Source organism: Pleurodeles waltl, chromosome 7 (assembly GCF_031143425.1).
Source record: "Pleurodeles waltl isolate 20211129_DDA chromosome 7, aPleWal1.hap1.20221129, whole genome shotgun sequence".
In the NCBI taxonomy this organism is placed as follows: domain Eukaryota; kingdom Metazoa; phylum Chordata; class Amphibia; order Caudata; family Salamandridae; genus Pleurodeles; species Pleurodeles waltl.
This window is the reverse complement of record NC_090446.1, coordinates 1,073,044,283-1,073,069,181: the sequence shown is the minus strand read 5'-3', so window position 1 is coordinate 1,073,069,181 and position 24,899 is coordinate 1,073,044,283.

Sequence of the window (24,899 nt, the reverse complement as noted above, 5' to 3'; positions counted from 1 at the left end):
GTGCAAAGTCAAACCATACAACCACGCCATAAAATTTAATTTCATATCAGGCAGCACAACATGCAAATATAGCTCTTTGCTTTAGCTCTGTTTTAAAGGAGACACTTGTGGTAGTCAGAGAGAGGTGTATGGATAAATGGAATAATTCTTACAAACCTATTGCAACCAGGTGTTCCAAGGGAAATGGAATAATCACTAAAAAAATGAATTATGCTGCTGATTTGTGTGTAGTACACCACAGCAAGGGTGTCCAGGAGGAAATAGAGTTATTATACATCCAAAGAAACTGAATGCTGTAGCGTGGCTGTGAGCCTTCGGTGAATGGATGGATGGCTGACTGGATGGATGGATGGATTGATGGAGGAATGGATGGAGGGATGATCAAGGCAAAATGTAGAATTAAATAAAATGAAATGAAAACAAAAAATAGAAAAAATTAAAAAGTAAGATAAAAAATTAAAATGAAAATAAAAATGTAAATAATAAATAAAAGAATTAAATATAGACTTAAAATTTAAAAAATGATCAATAATTGCCTTTCATTTGTATGTAAGCTGATGGCAAAGACACACTGCTGGATGCATTAACTGTCTGTCAGTGCCAGCCACAAGGTAAAACAACAACAAGGAGCAAGGAGGCATGGCAAACAAAGAACACATGCAAACCTATGGCAAAAAGACACTGGCTGAATGCCACAAATGGCCGCCAGCCACATTGTCAGACAACAACAACAGGGAGTAAGGAGGCATGGGGAACAAACATGAACCCATGCAAACCTAGGCAAAGTGACACTTGTTGGATGGACAATATGGCAGCCAACCACGTGGTCAGACAACATCAATGAGCAAAAAGACATGGGGAACAAAGAAGAACAGATGAAAGCTGTTAGAAATGGGGTCTTTGGTTGGCAGTCAGGTTACCCCCTGTCCAAGCAAGGACCCTTACTCTAGTCAGGGTAAGTCACACACTATCCAAATTATCCTGTGCCCACCCTCTGGTGGCTTGGCACTGAGCAGTCAGGCTTAACTTAGAAGGCAATATGTAGAGTATTTGTGCAACAAATCATACAATAACACCATATAGCACCACAAACACACACCACACAGTGTTTAGAAAAATATAAAATATTTATCTGATAAGATGCAGGTCAAAACGATTAAAATGCAAGAAGTATATGGTGGGATATCACTGAAAAGTGGTATAAAGGGCCTCATTACGACACTGGCGGCCGGCGCTAAGCTGGCGGTCACACCGCCAACAGGTTGTCGGTGTTCCACCAGCCATTATGACCAAGGCACAATAGCCACGGCCATACCACCGGCCCCTCCACTATTCCACCAGGCGGTCATAATCCACAGGGCAGCAGTGCAAGGGGATTATGAGTCCCCGACCGCCAGTCTGGCCACGGCGGTAAACACCGCCATGGAAAGGCTGGCAGTGCAGGGCCCCCCAGGCATAGCCCCATTGCGCATTTCACTGCCTGAATTTCGGGCAGTGAAATGCATGACGGGTGCTACTGCACCCTCTGCACATCAGCATTGCCACCAGCAGCAATGTTGATGTGACTTTTCTGCTGGGCAAGCGGACGGTAACACTGTTACCATCCACTGGCCCAGTGGGAAATTTGAAATAGGGAGCCATAAATACTGCCAGCACTGGCGATATTCATGGCGCCCGCAGCCTCGGCAGTCTTCTGTGAAGACCGTTGAGGTTGTAATGAGGGCCAAAGTGTCTTAAGTCTTTTCAAAGCAAACAAAGTCTCTTTCAAGCAGTAAGTACCTGGTTCGCGTGAAAAATCTCTGCAAAGAACCGCATAGGAGGAGATGCTTGGAAAAAAAGGGGCGTGCGTAGATTTCTCGGGCCGCACACAGTGATGCGTCATTTAGTTTTCACGCAGGGACGGCGGCATATCGATTTCCGGTGCTCGGTCATGGATCCTCTTCGGGTTGCGGGGTGTTCAGACGGCCCGGGGATGATGCGTGGATTTCCTGTGCTGGCAGGACGAAGTCACAGGAGCTGTGTCTATCCGGTGGGCGTTGCGTTGAATTTTCTACTGCACAGCAGGTGCTGCGTCGTTTCGTCTCTGGAAGTCGGGCTGCGTCGTTCCCTTGGCTGTGCTTCGATTTGGTGGGCCGTCCGTAGAATTTCTGGTCACTACACTGGCACTGCATTGATCTTCTCGTTGAGAAGTAGGGCTGCGTTGTTCCGGTTTGACGTGCGGTGACATTTTCACAGCGGTGCAGTCTGTGCTTCGAATTTCGCCGCACAAGGAGTCTTTCTTATAAAGATGACGTCTTTTTGGTCCTGAGACTTCAGGGAACAGGAGGCACGCTCTATCCAAGCCCTTGGAGAGCACTTCTTCACCACAGCCAGAGAGCACCAAGGCAGAAGGGCAACCGCAAGGCAGCAGTCCTTCACAGAAAGCAAACAGGTGAGTCCTTTGGGCAGCCAGGCAGTTCTTCTTGGCAGGATGCAGATTCTGGTTCAAGTTTCTTTCCAGGAAGTGTCTGAGTTGGTAGGGGTAGAGGCCATGTTCATATACCCAAATATAATAGTGGCTTAGAAATGCACCAGGGCCCCTTTCAGTTTAATACTGTCTGCCAGGGTCCCAGTAGGGGGTGTGGCAGTCCTTTGTGTGAAGGCAGGCCCTCCACTCTCCCAGCCCAGGAAGACCCATTCAAAATGCAGATGTATGCAAGTGATCCTGTGTTTGGGGTGTTTCTGAGTGAATGCACAAGGAGCTGTCAACTAAACCCAGCCAGATATGGATTGTAAGGCACAGAAAGATTTAAGTGCAGAGAAATGCTCACTTTCAAAAAGTGGCATTTCTAAAATAGTAATATTAAATCCAACTTCACCAGTCAGCAGGATTTTCTATAACCATTGTGACCGTACTAAATATGACCTTCCTACTCCTTTCAGATCAGCAGCTACCTCTCAAACAATGTATGAGGGCATCCCCAATGTTAGCCTATGAAGGGAGCAGGCTTCACAGCAGTGTAAAAACGAATTTAGGAGTTTTAGACTACCAGGACATGTAAACTACGCAGGTACATGTCCTGCCTTTTACCTACACAGCACCCTGCCTTATGGGTTACCTAGAGCATACCTTAGGGGTGTCTTATATGTAGTAAAAGGGGAGTTTTAGGCTTGGCAAGTACTTTCAAATGCCAAGTCGAATTGGCAGTGAACCTGCACACAGGCCTTGCAATGGCAGGCCTGAGACAAGGTCAAGGGGCTACGTAAGTGGGTGGCACAATCAGTGCAGCAAGCCCACTAGTAGCATTTAATCTGCAGGCCCTGGGCACATATAGTGCACTATACTAGGGACTTATAAGTAAATTAAATAGTCCAACTGGGTATGGTCCAATGTTACCATGTTTAAAGGGAGAGAGCATATGCACTTTAGTACTGGCTAGCAGTGGTAAAGTGTGCAGAGTCTTAAAACCAGCAAAACAGTGTCTAAAAAGTGGAGGGAGGCAGGCAAAAAGTTAGGGGTGACCACCCTAAGGCTGCCAGCTCTAACACAAGCCTATGACAAAGACACACTTGCTGGATGTACTAAATGGCTGCCAGCCACCTTGTCAAATAACAACAACAAGGAGCAAGGAGGCATGGCAAACAAAAAACACATATAAGTCTATGCAAAGAGACTTTGGCTGGATGCAGAATATGGCAGTCAGGCACATGGTCAAACAACAACTGAGAGCAAGGAGGCACAGAGAACAAAGAAAATATGCAAGTCTCTGGACATAGACTTTACAAAATGGACCATGGCCACATGGCAAGGAAAACAAAAACAAATAGTGGACAAACTAAACACACATACACACATACACTGGCCATAAGGAGGCATGGTGGTAACACTGAAGAAAACACTGACATTAACTCAGCAATGCAAAACATGAAAATTAACTGATCTATAAAAAATATCACAACAACAGTACACATCCTTCTATGCCATCAGATATTACCACACAACATATACACTCTTTGCAACAAAAAAAAGAAATGGAAACAATAGCCTACATTTTTAATGTAATCCAATGCCATCACTGCCATAACTGAAGTTTTAAAAACATTTACCTTTGAAACATTTATTTTATCCACTGATGACTACTAGTACTGGGCCTCCTGGCTAGATGGCCCTCTGGAAATCTAGGCCACTTTGTAAAATAATATTGCAAATGTTACAAACATGTAGAAAAGGTACTGAGCTTTACAAACAAAGAGTGTGATCGTTCCATCACAAAATCCAAGTAAAAAGTGACCTGGAAATGGACAATACACTGGGAAGAGTCTGCTGGAAAAGAACTAGAAGTTGGAGTCTCTGGGGCACTCCCTTCTTGTTTGAAGAAAAAAGAAAAAAGGCTTTTCACACTAAAACAAAACTTGAAGGGTCCTTTGGAGAAGAAAATCCACTCAGAAATGTCTTTTTGACTCAATTTAGATGCATCTCAAGTAGAAAATCTACTCCACATGCAGTCACACTCATGAGTGGGACTATTTTGACCACTGTCGTGGCCAGAAGCAGTGAAGTATCGTGCGCGTGGCCGGAAACAGTCTACGTGTTCGCTAGCAGCTATAGAGTATTGTGGCGCTTGCGATAGAGTGCCAAAACCAAATCTTGCATGTGCGAAGAAACTCCTTTCCGCCTTCCAGACTGCAAAACTCTGCCAGCGGAGAGGAGTTCTATGCTCGGGCCTAGAGAGAAGGACGGTGCAATTATCAGTGTTGTGGTTATTTAAAGAGAAGAAGAAGGACCTTGTCTTGATTGGTAGAATGTGGTCTGGGATGCATGTTTTTTTAGCCAGAATTTATTTCAAGCATGGGCATGAGGCAATGAAATTCTTCGTGGTGGTGAAAGCTAGATGAAAGGTCAATAGAGAGACGCAGCACTTTTGCAAGGCTAGGGGATTGGGTTGGATTAACTATAAGAACATCAAAGGGGAGGATGTCATGTCCTACATGCAAAATAGGGTTTATCTATCTTTTGTGGGTAATTAATTGTATTTCTTGGAACTCAGAGAGAGTTTTGCTCTTGCACTGGTGAAAGAAAGATGGTGGTGACAAAAAATGAGCTTGCTGGGTGACAGCCAGCTGTTGCATTCCAAAGATGAAATGGGAGCTTGCTATTGTGGCAACAGCTAACAGTGATGATCCTTAATCCTTAATCAAAAAAGAAGAATGGGGATGAGGGAACAAGAAAAACTCCTTCACAAAGTTTTTTCCTGGTGGCAGAAAAGGAGGAGCTTGCGACAGGCCAAAAGGGTTGGGGGGCATTGCAGAGTAGTCATTGGCAGAGGAAACACAGAGTAGCAATGTTTTAGTCAAGTGTGAAGATCAGTGAATGAAGGAAAGGGGATGGTGAAGAATGAACGTTTGGATAATTGTTTGGGGACTGGTCTTGTTGGGGTAGGATTAAGAGTGGGGGGTTAAGAAAAGTCTTTGTATTAGTGATTCTTAATAAAAAAAATTAAATGTCAATATGTTTTAGATCTGTATTCTGTCCTAATAAAGCAGACGGTGGGCCTTATTTTTCTGCACAGTTTTGCCCAATGTGGTTTTAAATGGCCCTCAGTCATTTACCAGAAATCTTTTCTGAAGAGACTGGAGTCAATCCCGTCTTGGCAGGATGGCTGAGGATTCAGTTGTTTAGTCACAAAACTGTAAAAAAACATTCCTTCTTACATCTGCAGCCATCCTTTTGGAATAATACAGAATTTCAAATAGCTTGAAATGTACTTCAGTGGCCTCAATGGGTATACAGTAGTATCCTTTCTCTTGGTCATGTTCTTTCGGATAGGATCTTGAAACCCTTGTCAGATATGTGCACAGAATTCCAGTTAGACTCCAATAAGTAAGTGTGCTATTTGCAGCTGAAAACGTGGCACAATAATAGGCTTAATAACCATTCACAAGAGATGGCTCAATCTACTCTAAATCTGACAGTGGTGAACCTTCTGGAAATTAGTTTCCAGCCTATATGAAACATTGACAATAAAACTGTATTCTCGACCAACCCCTAAACATCTGCATAATAGACTTCAATTACACCTTTGGTGATCCTACATTGAGGCAGAGTTGTCAAAATTTTTACACAAACATGACAAAAGCCTGCGCAAGTCCAAAGTTAAAATTGAGTTTTTTTAAAAATACCTCAAAGCTTATTTAGGAGCCCCTAGTGCCTACATGCACCACTTTAGCATCATTTTGTTATACTAATTTGACCCAATGAGGCCAAAATTGCAGCATCAAATTTACAAAGTGGGGCAATGCATACATTGCACCACTTTGCAAATCTTTGCACTACATTATGCCTCCGAGAAAATGGTGCAAACAAATCTAAAGGTTTTCTTTGCATCATTTATTTTGGCACTTTTAATGCCTGCTCAGAGCAGGCATTAAAAGGAGGCATGCCATTGTTTTCAATGGGCCTCAGTGGGCTTTGCAGGATTAGCACCAACATTTTTGACGCTAATCCTGCAAAGCTCTGAATTAGCATCAAAAATACTGACACTAGTTCTCCTAACTGCTCCCACTTGCTGAAAGTGGAGTTTCCATCTCTTTCCAAGCCTGCTAACATGATAACATAATAGCAAATCCCTTCATGGGGAGCAATGCCGGATCCCGCAGGAGCAGTGGGATGGCTGGGGCCTGGGCGCCTCCTCCCCACGGTCCTCATCTATCACTACTGGTGTCCTGGGTGGGGGCAGGACAGCCAGGATGATATAGCCAGGCAACAGGGAGGGGTGCCATGCTAGGTGGCTCCCTCCCTTTTTTAATAGTAAAAATGGCCCTACAGAGGTGGTGGTCCCCAGGGCCTGGGGGATCCACGTGGACCTCCCATACACGTATTAAATGTAGCCCTGTGGAGCTGGTGATCCCAGGGCCTGGGGAGAGGCTGTGTGGTCCCCCAAACATTTTAGTAATTAACCCTTATTGATTAAATGTAGTCCCGTGAAGGTGGTGGGGCCCAGGGGTCCACGCACCCCCTAAATATTTTTAATTTGTTGCCCGGGGGAAGGGGTGGTCCTTGGGGCTCGGTTGGGGTCTGCATGGCCCACCAACAATTTTTGTAGGTAGCCCCAGGAAGGTGGAGGTCCTTGGGGCCCAAGGGGTCGGTGTGGCCCTCCCAAATATTTTTAATAGGTAGCCCGAAGGAGCTGGTGGTTCCTGGACCAAGGGGGGTCTCCACGTCCCCTCTATCTTTAACTTGTTGCTCTGGGGAGGCAGTAGTCCCTTTGGCCTGGTTGGGGTCCTCATTCCCCCCACCAATTGTTCTAGGTAACCCCAAGCAGGTGGTGCTGCCCAGGGCCCGGCGGGTGTCTGTGTGCCCCCAACAATTTTGTTTAAGGCAGCCCCAGGAAGTGGGAGCATGGCATGGGGTTGGGTGATGACAGGGGGATGGCTGCAGGGCCTGACCACAAACCAGGCTCTACAGCCAACTGCCAAAAAGCATAGCCAAAGGCCGTGTCTGGTGTGGGTGGTTATAGGGGGCAGGGTTGAGTGACAGGGAAGCTATTTATAGTTACCTTAGTGCTAGAGTTATAGTTACTTGAAATAACTATAAGCTGAATTTCTATGGATTTGTATTTTTAAAATGTGAGCCTCTACTATACCGTAACCTTTGGTGTTTTAAGTGAAGATATATATATGTATATATATTTATTTTCACTAGGAAGCATAGTGCTCCCTTAGTTGGACCCTTTGTCGCTGTTTTATACACTGCAGTCAAAATTGGAGCCTAGAAAGAAAACTTTGACAAAAGCAAATCATATGTAAAGCAATCCTCCTACACAGCAATCTTAATTTTTACAGTGAGTATCATTTTGTAACGTTATCACGTTATTTGTGGTAGTAGAATGTTTCACCCTAGATGAAGATAATGTCACTAAAAATGTCATACAAATCAGGTCATAATTAGAGGATATATGTTGACATCCTTTATTTCATAATTTTATGTTTGTTTTAAAGAAATAAGTACCACGCAAGGGAGAGAAATCTGTTACTATGTTATCCCTACAATGGGTATTTTCTTGCATTTGGTTAGTGATGTCAATGGAATACTAGCTGTACTTTGAGCAGTTTAAGTGAAGATCCATAACAGTAGAAGGACTCTAACACTTGGGGAGTCTTCATCATGGAGTCTATCTATCCTGTATCTCCATTGCAAGAAATAGTTCAAACTAATCTCATCATAGCTCCATTATCAGGAAAATGGCTATTATTCATGTCACAGGTAGAATGGCATAGGTACATGAAGGGTCTAGTACACGCTACTTATAGCCATGTTCTACTAACCAACTTGGTGGCAGGGAGGCATAGCCCCATTGGTGCGATATTGCTTATTGTACATTTTTTCTTAGTGTTAAACTTTAGAGTTCTGCCTATCTTCTGGAACACAGCAGGAACCTGATGATGAAGATTGACTCAAATGTACATGAGTCATCACACTATTGAAGGTATTCACTTAAATTAATTGAAGTGATGTTTGTTGGTAAAAATACATAGAGAGTACTTTGACTATGCAAGATATATTCAAGATACATTTGTCTGCCAGTGAGACTTCACAGCCTTAGGGTGGTATTCCCCCAACCTTTTTCCTCCCTCCCCATGTACATTTACTTTTCATGAGGACATCTGGGAGCTGAGTTGGTTCCCCCGTCTTAGTGGCTTCATTTCATTTATTATATTTCACACGCTTTAGCTGAATCAATTTTAGCAGTGCCATTTTATAAACTTTGTCTGCATGATATTCTTCTAGGAATATGCTGTACAACATGCTAGTTTAGTTTGCCTTTTCTCAACATTTAGTCAAAACATTTTGTTGGAGGCTAAGAACGGTGTACAGAATATCCTGGTTCTTGTGTTGCCCATTCAAGAGATAGCTTCTAACATCCAGACATCACATTACATCAGAGCACAAGTGTGGGTTTATTATGGAAGTGATGCACCGACCCAGAGTGGGCAGAGGAGCATTCTAGCCATGACCACCCAGGAATGAATGCTGTATCTGACATGCAACTTTGCTGGCAATTTGCAGGTTTACTCCTGACACTATCTCAGGTATGCGTCAAAGGCTAATCCTTTAGATCCAGCCAGGCAGAAGGGTTCACCGTTATGCTCTCAGTATAGTCTTAGAGTTGTTAATTGTCCTCACATGGTTCATAATGCTTGTTACTTTGCTATGTTAGGTCTGCCTAAGTATCTCAGCTCAGTCTATTTATCCATGATTGTGATTATTTCGATAAACAAATTAAAAACCTATCTCATATATTTTGTGTGTTTTGCCTGGGCATGTGTGAATACTCTGACAAAAGGATGAAATCCATTTCTTCTACTTCCCTGGGGCACCAGAGTGTTAAATTCAGGTTGCCGTTATCACCCTCCACCCCAATGGGTTCCGGGGTTCGGGCAAAGAATGGTGATCTAGTCAGGATTTGGGCCAATAGTTTCTGATGGTGTGGGCGGATACAGTCTCCCACATTCTGAAGTTCTGTTGTCCTAAATACACAGTCCTATTATCTTAGTAGGAACCGTATCGCAAAGCACCACTAATGTACATAGGTCAGGTACTTATTTAATAGGTTTCTGGAGCAGTGTTCTCTTGTGTGTTCAAGGTGCCCTATTCACCAAAAACAGAGACGTTTGTGATGTTAGGGATTATATCCTTCTCAGCAGTATCAGAAAAACCTATATTTGTCTCTAGTTTGTTCAAGCTTGAACCTTGAAAGGATACCTCACTGTAGTATTTTTCTTCTCTGAGTTCAATTTGCTAAAATTGGTGAATAAGTTAATATACTTGTGAATTTCAAACATGCTGTTACACAACATTTACTTCAAAGTGGGATACCTAATGGTGGTGGAGATGTTATTGTCATGGTTGAGGCACACGATGTGTACAAAAATAAAATATTTTATTCATGGGTACATTTTCCTGCATCTGATACTAGTACAAATACATTTCATACATACACTGTAGCCTAAACCACTGGGCCAATATAGAACATATCAATACTTGGAAATACCCTTAACATATCAGGAACACAAAAATTGGTTCCCTGGCATCCTATCACATGTTGTAGACAATGTTAGATTGTGTCCCATGAGGAATGACAGGGCCACATGGCCAATACACCATATCCAAACATACAACATTTGACAGCAGGCGATCTGCAGGACTCCAAGGTAAGCATAGAATTCTCACAATGTGTTTGCCACTTGGGATGGTTCCCTCCACTGACAACTGTGCCATACAAGGCATGTTCTTTTCTGCAATAAATACCTTAACCCATGATACACCATCTCTTGCTGTTTTACCAGATGTGTTGAAACAGATTCAAAATGAATATGGTTCTTCCCCAGTCCTGAATTTGGGGATGAAATTGTGTGGCAATTTTGCCACAGTATTCTCAATTATTTTAGGAAACATAAAAGTGTAAGCAGCAACACAGGCAGTTTGCCAACACCTTGCACACTTTCCATTAATAAATCAGGAGCGTGAGTTCACCTAAACTTTTTGCCAAAACCTATACATTTATAGATTGCAATAATTTTGGGTCCAGACCACAAACAACTTCACAGCTTAAAGGTAATCCTGAAAAGGATAATACCAAGAAAGCACCAAAGTCTTCTAAAATGCTGGGAAAAACCAAAAACAAAGGATAAAGATAATATAAAATCATAGGGAGAATCTCGGCAGTCATAGAGTTCTGACACACATTACAGTTTACAAAGCCATGATAATTTAAAACAACCTGACAGGTATCAGTACACTGACACATGCACTTCTCGTTCCTTTTAGGACTCATCCGTCCGAGAGAGTGGGGCGTCAGATTGCACCCAATAAAAGTATGTAAAACAGAAAAAGGACTCACAAGGTTAATCTGACATCATCATAAAACGTCCACATCAGAAACCCAAAAAGAAGAAGGCTGCGGGATATGCAACAAAATGTGCTGCACATACTGAGAACATTACTTCAGAACAAGATGTGGATAGTGACAGTGAGGCAGAGGTCACAATAGTTCGTCAGTACATTCAAGAGGTCTGGATCCAAAAGTAACTAACAACAACATTGAAGTTGAAACTCCAGATTGGCTAGTCAGATTTAGGGGGACATAAAACACACAATTAAAGTGATTTTCTTAGAAACACTAACACCTATTTATGACATTCTCCTTGCTGAAAGGGATTGGCCAACGAAGTTTGTTAGAACACTTCCACAAGGGGAAGATGTGATTTTGCCATCCTTCTCTGTCCTTTTTCCTGAGCAAGTAAAGCAAGCACACACTGCAAATTGGGCTTTTGCACAAGCCCTTGTACTATACCACAACCATGTGGGCTGGGATAAGGTCTCGCCTTATCATATAAGGTCAAGTCCAAAAGTGCAACTCCCAATATCCAATAAAACATGAAGCAAAAGCTTCTCACATCTTGAGTACCAGGGAATATTTGAACCCTGTGTATCTCCTATGAATAACCTCTTATTTCCAGCATCTAAACCAGATCATTCATTCACATCATTCATATAAGGTAGTCTTAAACTATAGACATTTCAATAGTCACACACACATTTGTTATACAAAATTCACACAGTGCCCCTTTAACAACCAATATTGGACCATATGTATCATGCATTTTTCTGATCAGTCTATTTGAGAACACAAAAATGCATTTGTATGTATGAATTCTAATTTGATATTCAGTAACATGTAACTTATTCGCAATTTGGAATTGCGAATACATACTGACTCAGTATTAGGAAGGGGCGTGTCAATGCAGTCACAAAACATTTGCATTTTACCACCTACTTCAAGCAGGTGGTAACCCACTGACAAGGAATGCATACAAAAATGCTTTTTAAGAGCAGGCAGTGGTCCCACGGACAACTGCATACCCTAAAAAATGAAAAGAAAACTTTTTGTTTTTCTTTTTTTAAAGCATCCTGTTTTCCTTTAAGGAATAAAGCAATTCCTTAAGGAAAACAGGCTGCATTAAAATAAATTGCTTTATTTTAAAGTAATCACTGTCATGGTGGTCTGCTGAGGAAACTGTGACCTACCTCATGAATATTAATGAGGTAGGTAGATTTGCAAGCCATTAGGAAACGCTAACTGAAACGCATTAAGTTTTATACATTCAAATAGCGATTACCTAATTGCAATTCGTAGAGAATCACAATTTGGTAATTGCTATTCAAAATAATGATACATCTGGCCCCATTGTCCGTAAAAAAATTACAAAACTACTCTAAATCTTTCTGATGGGTTTTTCTGCCAAAATATAGAGCCTGATAGCAGGGATCTAATTGCTTTTTCCATGCTCAGCTCTCTATGCCTGCTCCCCAGAACATTCCAGGATGATTCTCTGCCTGTAAAACATCAATATTTATCCAGAAGAATTGTCATGCAAATGACATATACCTTACGGATGATGACTTAGACAATCATCTAGCCAGAGTAGATCACATTGTTTTGGGATTTGCTGATCATGGCTACAAATTCAACTTTTAGAAAAGAATAATTGCCTTTCTCAGTGTCCTGTTCCAAGGATACGAGCTATCAAATTGGGGGAAGAAAGAATTTTGCCCATCATACCATGCAGCGGTGCGAGTCCTTCGAATTCATGGTACCACAACTGTGATTTCACCACTGCTTGCTGGTTGTAAAGACAAATGCTTTGCCTCTAATGATAAAGGTAAATTGTATTATGTGGCTGATACTCCACAGCAGGCACTGAGGACTCCTGGGTAGTTCCTTAACCCATCTCACTACCATACAGGAAATACCTCATGTTGAACAACACCAACATTGTTTCCCTTAGATTAGGGAGGGCAGGAAATACATTTTTGTTTCCATTTACCTTTGCAAATTTAAGAACCACACCAAATATAAGCCTACAGTTTTCTACTAATTGTCAAAGCAGGTGACTTGTTTATGATGAACCACCTTTGGAGGTGTCCACCAGTTCTGTTTCACCTGCTGTGGCTCGTGTCTTTACATAAAGTGCTTCTGGGTGTTATTTCAACATTTATGACTTCTCTTCAGTTTCTACTCCCACTTCTCTTTATGGTGTACATACATTTCTTCATTGGTTTAAACACACGTATCTGATCCATTCATAGTCCTATTTGTGGATCATTCCTGCCTTGTTTGCTCTCTTTTTGTTGATTAGATTTGTGATAGTTTTCTTCTTGCTTATAAATGGGCATTATGTTCCTGAACCTCTGCTGATGAACTGGTGTATGAGGTACTGAAGCCTCATTTGTCTTCCCACAGTACGAAGAGATCTGACCCTTGTGAACATTTCTGCCATTCCAGTTCCTGATGAAATTGTTTGCCATAGGGTCCCCTAAGATATTTTTGGTTCTACAGGGAATTTTCAAATTCCATGTGTTTTTAAAATAACTATGGAAGATGTAATAACACTGAGTATAGTATGTAATGATTGGGATGTAAAAACAGTTTCTTCAATGCTTTCTGAGGTTGTGTATTATACTGGATTGGTAGCGAAGATATATACATGAACTCAGCCAATTACGGTGAAATGTTGTGTTACTATCACTATGCACACCATTACTTATGTAGAGCTAGTACTCCACATACAGTTTTCAAGTATACACAATGCGGATATTACCTGACATCACCAGTGGGTAGTTCAAAAACATATTTAGGTAAATTCATATATTTTTATAGGCATAATACTGCTGATCCTGCATCTTACAGTTTTAAATTACCTCTTCAAAAGAAAAGAAAAATATGCTCATCAAGACAAAATAATTTTATTCAAATTCATTTGTTTCCCAGCTAGCTGTTTGAGGCTATGAATCTTTGAAATTGACAAATTACCCAAAATCAGTATGGGGAACAAAAGATTGGCAAGTACACGGCATGGATGCCTTATTTAAAGCATGCCTGATTCCATTGCAGATGTTTTTTTGAATTACACAGTTTAGCAGACTACTTGCCTCAGTCTAGCAAATTTTTTAAAAACTAACGTGCCCAGTATCGCTTCAATTGCACTGTTTGACAATTGGCTCAATAGTATGGTAAAGAATGGTACATTTACTTTAAAACTTTAAGGTCCCAACTGGAGTTTTGGCCAGTGTTCACAAATGGTTTTCATGCACATTTTGTAAACTTGTTGCGTGGTTTTAAAGCAAGTAGACCAAACCCTTGTTGTATCCAGACACAACACACAGGGATTGTCACAATTTACAGCACAGGGAAGCTGTGTCATCAATGGTTGCAATATTCCACATTATCAGCTGTAAAAGAACACCTCTCTCGCCTCTCTGATGACATAGATTTACAAGACATTTTGTTAGGTCCTAGATCACCACACTCCAAAAGATTCCTGTATGCCATTTATAACTAAATTATGAAGCTTTCTAAAATGGAAGCAGCTGCTCATTTAAGGCAAATAGATCAGACTAATTTGGAGAAAGCATTAGATGCTGTTGATAACAAAATGAATGCATTGTCTACATGCACTTATGCATTAAATAATATTGTGTTTTCTGCAAGTGACACCCTTCAAAATGATATGTCATTTTTTTACATCATGGGCAAAGTCAATTTACATCTATTATGCAACTAGGTTCGACATTGCAAGTTCTGAAATCGAACCAGTTGCATTGAAAGCATGTGACCTCAAAAGATTTATCTGCCATTTAATTTAACACAGAAACAACAGAGTGGCAAAGAAAGATGCTACATACACATTGCTTAATATAGAGAAATTAAAAATGTTGCCTGTCACAGTGGCTAAAACACCATGAGCAGTAGGGCTAATAGAGTTATCTCATTGCCAATATCTACATTTCAATTTACTTCATGTTTGAAACATTTTCTAGCATGTAGATATGAGGTCTTAGAAATGAGTTTTATACATGAGGTGTGGGAATTGCCCTTCGATTACAAATGCTCGAGTGAGAAGGAGGATTTTTTTACTGGTAACAAATGCAAAACTTCTGTAAGCCACTTGATGGTGAAATTACATGAAGTCTATAACACTTCTGTGGCCATTCTGGTGCATTACCTGACAGGAGTATTAGTTTCCTTGATTTTCTCAGGGTTTCAAATACTTTCAAATGGAAGTTACTTAATGCTGAATGGTCAAGGCTGTTGTGAGATGAGAACAGGTATCCACTATTTGATTTCTGTTTCTCAAATAGTGACCTGCTGTGGTAACATACTTTCCCCTCTCATGCACAAGATTAGGATAGGTAGCTTTTGACCTTCAATTTTAACCTTTAATGTTAACTTTGTCAAGCTGTGCTGACTAAAAGCTCTAATGTTTCAGAAACAAGGGGCATTTACCTCTACCCGTTAACCCTTTGAGGTACAATATGCAAGGTCATCTTCTGAAATACAGTTGTTGTTAAACAACAATATTCCAAGACACTTTGGTGAACATGAGTTGCAACTTTACTGCCTCCAACACCACAGGTGCTATACACTTTTTTAAGGCAATTACCCCTGGGTTTGTCAGCACTTTCCAGACTGTTTTTAGAGTGATCCCGTCCTTTATACACTCCTTGTTTTTTAGTGTGTTTGGAGACATACTTCTTGTGCTATTCCTAATTGGTGGTATTCTAATTCTTCTTTTTTGCACTGCAATGGATGTCCTATCTTGGCCTTGAAGGGTGACGGCTCTGCTGCACATCCAGCTGTGTCGAGAACACATGATATTGTACTTTGGTGCATCTTCATTGGAGGAACTTGAGGACAACTGGTCTTTGTCTGTCCTGTATGGTTCTACCATTTGCAGTCTGTGTTCCACTGTCTTTCGTGCCCTCTCGAGTGTGCACTGGATGTGTCTTGTAACACAATTAGTATTATCTATGGACATGAATCTGCTGATATTTCCGCGAAAGGCTAAGTTTCAGAGTTGTCCTAAGAGACTATGATTGTTTGTTATGGTGTGGGCGGACTCAGTCTCCCACATTCTGAAGTTTGGTTGCCTATTATCTTAGTAGGAACCGTATCATACTTTTTAAGTTTTACATGGCTTGTTCATGAAAAACTCCCAAATTCGTTTTTTACTACTGTAAGGCCTATCCCTCCAATAGGATAACATTGAGATTACCATAGTACATTTTATAAGTGTAATTTCTAATCTGGAAGAGTTGGTTTGTCGAGTTTGGTGTCTCTGGACTCACAATTTTAAACAACAACTTATGGCGAAGTCAGATTTTAAAATGCAGTTATGAAAATGTCACTTTTAGAATGTTGCCATTTTCTTCAGCCACTATGGGCCACCTGTACGAATATTTGGAATTGTGATTCCCTAATTGAGATTCCATGAGAATCGTAATTAGGGAATCGCAATTCCAAATGTAAGAAACTCCATTGATTTTCTTTTGCAATTACCGGTGGGTCGCAAATAGACCTGCCTCATTAATATTAATGAGGTAGGTCGCAATTTACTACCCACCAGGAATGGCAAATATCACAGGGATGGTGGCATGCTGGTGTCAGCAGACCACCATGTCTGTGATTGCTTTTAAATAAAGCAATCTTTTTTTTAAATGCAGCCTGTTTTCGTGAAAGTTCATATCTCAACTTCTACGTATTGGATTTTTGTAATTTGGTCCTATTTTACTCAAGAAATCAAGCTTGATTTTTCCCTTCAGGTGTGCTCTATTTTTTATGATGTTTCCACTGGTATCCTGTTTGAAGTTTTGTACAAATACTTTACAAATTGCCTCTTAAGTTAAGGCTGATTGCTCTGTGTCAAGCTACCAGAGGGTGGGCACAGGTTAACCAAGGGTGTGTTTGTGACTCACCCTCATTTGGGTTGTGGTTCCTGCTTGGACATGGATTATAGCTCTGCCAAACAGACAGCCAATTTCTAACACATGCTAACACATATATAATCACTTCTTCATGTGTAGTGAGTGTATCACTCAAGAAATAGTGCATTATTTAGTTCATATAAAATGAAGGAGAAAATTGTAAACACATAGGGGGTCATTACAACCCTGGCGGACGGTGTTAAAGCGGCGGTAGGACCGCAAACAGGCCGGCAAAAAAAAAAAAGGGAATTATGACCGTGGCGGAAACCGCCAACAAAGACAGCCACTTTAACACTCCGACTGCCACGGCGGTACAGACAAGCAGCGCGGCGGTCACCACCAACAGACAGGCGGAAGACAAAGTACCGCCCACAGTATTACAACAGGCGAATCCGCCACCTTTTCCGGGGCGGATTCACTGTGGATAAAAACACGGTGGAAACAGCCATTTCAATGGGAAAACGCTCACCTTAACACACTCCACGAGGAAGGAGGGCACCATGGAGCCGGAACTCCAAATACTCCCTGCGATAGTCTTCCTGCTCCTCTACGATCATCAGCAATGGCGCCGCCGAAGACAACGGTGAGTACTGCACCTACGACATAGGGGAGGGGGGAGGCAAAAGTCAGGGACACACACACACAACACCCCCACCCTCGCACACTACAACACACACCAATGCATTTCCAAACATCACAGTAACAACCCCCAACCCCCCCGGAAGAATGTAAAGACAAAAGGAAATTAGTTCAACCATTGTAATGTATCAAAATACAGAAAGCTAATATATACAGATATATATCCTCATGCAAAAATTTATACATCACGATTAGTAGTGCAGGTATGCACCATTCAATGTCCGTGGACCACTGAGCCCAAAATGCATGGGCGAGGCCCACACACAATACCTGTCCAGAAATGGAGAGAACACTGCTGGGGCATCAGATCGAAATACAACAGGCACCTCAGGGGGAAGGGAAGGGGGGGCACCTCAGCCGGATGACAGCACCACACCAGATCCACGACGGGGCTCCATGCCCATTGATGTATCCTGGGGAGTGGGTGGTTTGCCCACTGTACCATCCTGGGGAGTGCAAAGCCACAGTCTCACAAGTCTTTTCAGTGGGTGGTTTGCCCACTGTACCATCCTGGGGAGTGCAAAGCCACAGTCTCACAAGTCTTTTCAGTGGGTGGTTTGCCCACTGTACCATCCTGGGGAGTGCAAAGCCACAGTCTCACAAGTGGATAACAGTCTCCACTGGTTCTGGAGGGGGACTGGTGCCCAGAGTGCTTCATCCTGTTAAGGGCTGAGGTAGTGGATGCTGTTTTCCACTGGTTCTGGAGGGGGACTGGTGCCCAGAGTGCTTCATCCTGTTAAGGACTGAGGTAGTGGATGCTGTTCTCCACTGGTTCTGGAGGGGACTGGTGCCTAGAGTGCATCACTCTCCCCATGACGGTCCCAGTTCCATCACTGCCCGTGGTGCATATAGGTTACCGGTGCTTGATGTTGCGGTGCTTGCCCTGTTCAGCGGTGCTTGCCATGGCGGTCTTTGCCCTGTTCAGCGGTGCTTGACTTAGCAGTTTCTGACCTGTTCAGCGGTGCTTGCCATGTCGGTCTTTGCCCTGTTCAGCGGTGCTTGCCCTGTTCAGCGGTGCTTGCCATGGCGGTCTTTGCCCTGTTCAGCGGTGCTTGACTTAGCAGTTTCTGACCTGTTCAGCGGTGCTTGCCATGGCGGTCTTCGCCCTGTTCAGCGGTGCTTACCCTGTTCAGTGGTGCTTGACTTAGCAGTTTCTGACCTGTTCAGCAGTGCTTGCCATGGCGGTCTTTGCCCTGTTCAGCGGTGCTTGACTTTGCTGTCTCTGACCTGTGCAGCGGTGTTTGCCATGCCGGTCCCTCATTGCCCAGCGGGGCTGTGGCTGCCGGGGCCCTCCTGGGCACTGACTCTGGCGGTGGTCTCCTAACCAGTGACGATTGGACTGCCCTCCTGAGCACTGACTCTGGCGGTGGTCTCCTGACCAGTGACGATGGGACTGCCCTCCTGGGTACTGACTCTGGCGGTGGTCTCCTGACCAGTGACGATGGGACTGCCCTCCTGGGCACTGACTCTGGCGGTGGTCTCCTGACCAGTGACGATGGGGCTGGCGGTGGCGTCCTGGGCAGCAGGGATGATGGCGGCCTTCTCCGCCGTGCTGCTCTTCCCAGACTTTGCCACTTTCTTCTGCCCCTTCCCAACCTTGGGAGGAGTCACAGCTGACTCGACACTCCCCCCGGGACCCTTGTGAGCGGCTTTGCCGGCAGGAGTCTTCACCCTCTCCCGTCGGGCACTGTCCAACTTCTGGTGCTTCACAGGGGGGGGACTGGCTGTGCTTTGGCTCCGTGTCACACTGGCTGCCCTGGTGGCCGGTGCACTCCACATACCTCTAACAGGCACCACTGGTACCGGAGATTTTTTGGCTGAGGTGCTACTATGGGACCTATGAATTGGAGGGGGGGGGTGGTGGGAAAGAGTTCAACGTTGCTCAGGAAAAGTTTCTGAGGACGGGTAGCTGGAGGGGGTCTGGGAGTGGAAGAAGAGGAGGTGGTTGTAGGAGGTGTAACTTTTGATGGTTTGGGTGCAGGTGCATGTTCTGGAGGCTGTTGTGAGGTGGATGGATGTTGGGTGTGTGTGTGCCCGCGTTTGTGTACTTTGGGAGGGGGCGTCACAGACACACTGGGAGAGGACTCAGGGGACGTGTAAATGGTAGTGGGGGTGGTGAGTGCAGGTGAGCGGGGTGTGGTGGTGGGTGTTCTGGTGTGAGTCCTAGTGGCTGTAGTGGTAGTGCATGCAGGTGAGAGTGTAGGCGACACTGGGAGGGAGGAGGGAGACGACGAGGAGGGGGACACAGTGGAGGCAGTGGATGTTGCTGTGTCTGTATGTGGGTGATGCTTGTGTGAGTGCCTGTGGGATGTGTGGTGCCTATGTTTGCCTGAGCTTCCCTTGTGTGTTGAGGTGTGTGCAGGCTGGTCTGATGGTGTGCTTGGGATAGGCAGAGGTACAGGGGATTGGGTCTGGGTGGAGGAAGTTGGAGGAGGGAGGCTAGACACAGGGACTATGGCTGCCATCAGTGCTGAGGCCAGAGATTGCAGGGTTCGATGATGGGCAGCCTGACCAGAATGAATGCCCTCCAGGAATGCATTAGTGTGTTGCAACTCCCTTTCTACACCCTGGATGGCATTCACAATGGTAGACTGCCCAACAGTGAGTGACCTGAGGAGGTCAATGGCCTCCTCACTGAGGGCAGCAGAGGTGACAGGGGCAGGGGCCGAGGTGCCTGGGGCGAAGGTGATGCCCCACCCTCCTGGGTAAGCGGGCGCGGGGCGAAGGCTGAGGGGCTGCTGGGAGGGCAGTGCTGGTAGGGGGGGTGGCGGCTGTACCTGTAGAAGTGGGGGGCACAGATGTTGCCACCACCACAAGGGAGCTCCCATCGGAGGACGAGTCTGTGTCGCTGGTTGCTGATCTGGTGACCGCCGTGAAGCTCCCCTCACCCTCCGTCCCACTGGTGTATTCAGAGTCTGTGGTGTGGCCCTCCATGGCCATGTGGGATGCAGCCCCCTCGTGCTCTGGTGCCACTTTACCTCCGCCTGATGATGCTGATGCTCAAAAGAACAGGGAGAGCACAAAAAAGGGGGGGACGACAGAAGAAAGACAGGTTGAGTGCATGGCTTACCGCTACCATTAGCGGACAATACAGACACAGCAGCCCCCTGCACTATGCCGCGCTGTTGGGCTCTACACATGCAGTTCCTGGGATATGGCCTACATGGCTATGGTGGACATCTGCACACATAGATGACACAGGGGCATGTATACCTGTACTTGGCACTCTACAGAGGTGGGGTGGAGTGCCACATGGCCTGCATTACGGAGGGGCCTAGCCTACGGTACTCGCCCTGGCCTAGGGAATCCCACAGCCATCCTCCCCCACCCAGACCCCTCCACTGCGCGCAAAGTCAGCAGAATGAGAGTGTACTCACCCCCTTGTGTCTGCTGTGATGCCCTCAAGCGCCCATCCAACTCAGGGTAGGCCACCGCCAGGATCCGGAACATCAGGGGGGTCATGGTGCGACAGACACCCCTCCCACGTTGGGAGGCCATCCCCAGCTGAGCCTACGCCGTCTTCTTGCTCCAGCGGCGAATGTCCTCCCATCTTTTACGGCAGTGGGTGCTCCGTCTCTGGTGGACCCCCAGGGTCCGGACATCCTTGGCGATGGCACGCCAAACATCCTTCTTCTGGAGGGCGCTGACCTACATTACATGTACAGGGGAAGAAGAGATGTCATTAGCAAGTGCACCATCGAAGTGAGTGGCCCACATCCCTACCCTTGCCATCTGGCACATCCATTCACAGTCCTTCGTGCTCGCAGAACTCTGCCCCCTTCCTTCCTACATCCAGCCCTCTCCACCCAGCCATAGCCCAAACAACTTGCACCCTATGTACTCACGTGTTGGTCTGGAGGACCGTAGAGTAGCGTGTACTGGGGGAGGACCCCGTCCACGAGCTTCTCCAACTCCTGTGCAGTGAAGGCAGGGGCCCTTTCCCCAGACGCACGTGCCATTGTCTCTTCAAACCGAGGTCACAGCAGTACTTGCAGTATAGGTCCTCTCCTGTCGAAGATCAGGTATCGAGTGATTGAACAGATAGAAAATGGCGGTCACGTCCGCGGCGGTGACTTCCGCGGCGGTGCGTATCATCACCGCCGGCGCACTTCGTCATTGGCTCCTGGGACCCATAGGGTCCAATGTTGACCAATGCAGCATTGCGCAGCGGTCTTCAACCACCTACTGCGATGGTGTACAACACCAGCGCAGTTACCTCACATCCCATTGTCCCAGTTTAGAGGTCAGGCAGCCGCCATTTCAGGGGCCCGCATGGCTTCATTTTCACATGCGTCACACATACCTAGGCCTGGACTCAACACACATACAGACAACTTTTTGGATTTTGTTTCGTGTTCTGTGTAGCTGTGGGTACATACCTCTGAGTTGCTTGACTTTGTGGTCGCTGTTGTCCTTCCTAGGCATCGTCAGCTGGGACATGTGAGGAGATGGCGGAATCCTCCGGTGTACCGACCGCTGGTGGACCTGTTGACAATGGAGGAGCGACATTTAATCATCACCTAAAGGTTTGACCGTGCCACAATCCAGGAACTGTGTACCCAGTTGGAGCCAGACCTTATGTCACCAATCCGCCATCCCACAGGAATCCCCCCTCAAGTACAGATGCTATCAGTGCTCCATTTCCTAGCAAGTGGGTCATTTCAAACAAAAGTGGCCATGGCATCAGGGATGTCCCAGCCTATGTTTTCCAACGTGTTGTCCAGAGTGTTGTCTGCCCTGCTGAAACACATGAGGAGCTGCATCGTTTTCCCTCAGGTGGAGGATTTGGCTACTGTTAAGGGTGACTTCTATGCCCTTGGACATATCCCTAACATCATAGGTGCCATTGATGGGACCCATGTAGCTCTGGTCCCCCCCCACAGGAGTGAACAGGTGTACAGGAACCGGAAGAGTTATCATTCGATGAATGTACAGATGGTATGTTTGGCAGACCAGTACAGCTCCCAGGTAAATGCTATGTTCCCTGGCTCAGTGCATGACGCCTACATCCTGCGGAATAGCAGCATCCCTTATGTGATGGGTCATCTCCAGAGGCACCGGGTGTGGCTATTAGGGGACTCTGGTTACCCCAACCTGTCATGGCTATTGACCCCAGTGAGGAATCCCAGGACCAGGGCAGAGGAACGATACAATGAGGCCCATGGGCGGACTAGGAGGGTGATCGAACGCACCTTCGGCCTACTGAAGGCCAGGTTCAGGTGCCTCCATATGACAGGTGGTTCCCTATTCTACTCACCAAGGAAGGTGTACCAGATCATCATCACCTGCTCTATGCTTCACAATCTTGCTTTGCGACGCCAGGTGCCTTTTCTGCAAGAGGATGGTCCAGATGACAGTGTTGTGGCAGCTGTGGAGCCTGTGGACAGTGAGGAGGAGGAAGCAGATGAAGAAGACATTGACAACAGGGACTCAGTCATTCAGCAATATTTCCAGTGACACACAGGTAAGAACACTTTCTTGACTACTACATTTACTATCACACTTCTACCTTTATCCTGTCTGTCTATTTCAAGCAGTATTTGGTAACTGAGTTGTATATTTCCATTACGGTTTCACAGGTGTGGTTACCAACGTGTGTCAACTGCTTGCATCCTTCATGGACTTGTGATGTGTGACATAGGTATGTTGACATTACATTTTCTAACGGATTTTGTCATTGTCATAGCTAATACACATTTTCAAAATCACAGACTGACTCCAGATTGTTTTGTGCTTCAAGGGTGTTTATTGAAGTGCTAATTTTTGGAGGGGGTGGTAAAATGGTGATGGGTGATGGTGGAGGAATGTCCATGACAGAGTCCAGTCTATTAGTCTCACAGGTGCATTGCCCATATGGGCATAGGAAGTGGAGCTGGGGCAGTTCCAATATGGACAGGGTTACAAAGTGGGACAGTGGGATGACAATCAGGGTGGTCTCATTCCTTGGTGGGGGTCTTGCCATCGTGCTCTGTCCTGTTCCTGGATCTCAGGGACCACTTGCGGGTGGTTCTCCGTCTGCAGGGGGTGGGGTGCTGGTGTGGTGGTCCTGTGGCGGGGCGTCCTGTCCACTACAACCTGCAGAGGTGGTGGGCAGTTCATCATCCATGCTAGTGTCAGTGGCCCCTTGGAGTGCCACGGTGTCCCTCATGGTGTTCTGTATGTCCTTCAGCACCCCTACGATGGTGCCCAGGGCGGAGCTGGTGGTTCTGAGTTCCTCCCTGAACCCCAAATACTGTTCCTCCTGCAGGCGCTGGGTCTCCTGAAACTTGGCCAGGACAGTAGCCATTGTCTCCTGGGAGTGGTGGTATGCTCCCATGATGGAGGAGAGGGCCTCGTGGAGAGTGGGTTCCCTTGGCCTGTCCGCCCCCTGTCGCACGGCAGCCCTCCCAGTTCCCCTGTGTTCCTGGGCCTCCGTCCCCTGCACCGTGTGCCCACTACCACTGCCCCCAGGTCCCTGTTGTTGTTGGGGTGGTGGGTTATCCTGGGTTCCCTGTAGTGGTGGACACACAGCTGATTGACGTGCCCTGGGTACGGAGGTATGGGCCCGCTGGGTGGGTGCTGTACTGGTGTTTCCAGAGGGTGGAAGGTCAGTGTTGGGCTGTGCCTGTGCGAGGGGATCCGACTGTCCCGAGGCCCACGATGGTCCGGGCTGGTCATCTGGATCCAGTTGGCCAGAGCTGCTGTCATCACTGTGGGCCTCTTCTGTGGGTGGGGTGGAGATGTCTGGACCCTCCTGTCTGATGACGTTAGGTAGTGGTCCTGCAGGGGTGTAAAAGCATGATTATTGCATCTGTGTGTGTCATGGTGTGCAATGGGTGGGTGAGCGTGTACCCCAGTGCTAGCATTCCTGTGTGGGGCCTTGTGTGATGATGGTTAGGGGGTGTTATGGGTATGTGCAGTGGGCATGCTTTAGTGATGGGTGTCCATGCTTTGTTGTGTCATGCAGGGCTTGGTGTTGGGATGGGTGGTTTGTGTTATTAGTACATTAGTGAGGAGTTGGAGTGATAGGGGAGGGGGTGGGGGTGTGTGATAGCATGCAGGTAGGGTGGGGGATATGATAGTTAAGATTTGACTTACCAGTGTCCATTCTATCCACCGACTCCACCGAGGCCCTCTGGATGCATAATGGTCAAGACCTGCTCCTCCCATGTTGTTAGTTGTGGGAGAGGAGGTGGGGGTCTGCCGCCAGTCCGCTGTACTGCGATGTTGTGCCTGGAGACCACGGAACGCACCTTCCCCCGTAGGTCGTTCCACCTCTTCCTGATGTCCTCCCGATTTCTTGGGTGCTGTCCCACTGCATTGACCCTGTCGACTATTCTTCGCCATAGCTCCATCTTCCTTGCAATGGAGGTGTGCTGCACCTGTGATCCAAATAGCTGTGGCTCTACCTGTACGATTTCTTCCATCATGACCCTGAGCTCCTCCTCCGAGAACCTGGGGTGTCTTTGCCGTGCCA